This window comes from Montipora capricornis, chromosome 5 (assembly GCF_036669925.1).
Source record: "Montipora capricornis isolate CH-2021 chromosome 5, ASM3666992v2, whole genome shotgun sequence".
In the NCBI taxonomy this organism is placed as follows: Eukaryota; Metazoa; Cnidaria; class Anthozoa; order Scleractinia; family Acroporidae; genus Montipora; species Montipora capricornis.
Window position 1 is genome coordinate 1,809,894 of NC_090887.1, and position 725 is coordinate 1,810,618.

The window sequence follows — 725 nt, forward strand, 5'->3', positions numbered from 1 at the left end:
CCAGATTGTGTCAGTAGGTCCTGGAATTGGTCCACAGAAGGGCCAGAGAGACAACTTCATTCGTAAACCGCCATGTTTACAACAGAGCATTTTAGGCGTCCCAGTCTGCATGAAACCATCTCTCCCCTCTGTCTGAGAAAGACCAGACACGCACGGTTCTTACGTTTACGTTCGTTCCTATAAAATCAACTGCAATGTCAATTGCTGGTTAAAAAAAAAAAAAAGAAAAAGCAGCATGTTCATTTTTTTTGGTAGGCTAGGTATCGAAGAGCCACAACATTTGCGCATGCGCTGACGGAATGTTTGAACAAGAGAGAAAAACGCAGTACTCCCAGACACCGGCGCTGGAGCGTCGTACCAAACGAGTCATCCCGGGATTTCGGCCCGTGCGATCGCTTTTGGACGCAGTTGGCCCTTCGCTGCTTTCTGCTACCGACCTTGCCTCCCGGTACGGCATTGAGGGAGAGATATGTCGGCCCCTAAACCATATGTGACAAATCCCACGCCTACTCACAGCTCCAAACCGCCCTTGTCAATATAGCGTAAGAATTAGATAGCTTACATATTGAAAGGAAAAGTCATTTTATCTCTCATATGGTAAGCACTGGAGTCGCAGATTACAAAGTGTGCGCACGCGCCCTGCTAAAGTTAACATACATACAGGCATAAACTTTATTTCATCTCGAATTTCTGAATATCTACAGCAGCTAATATATTTACAGCTA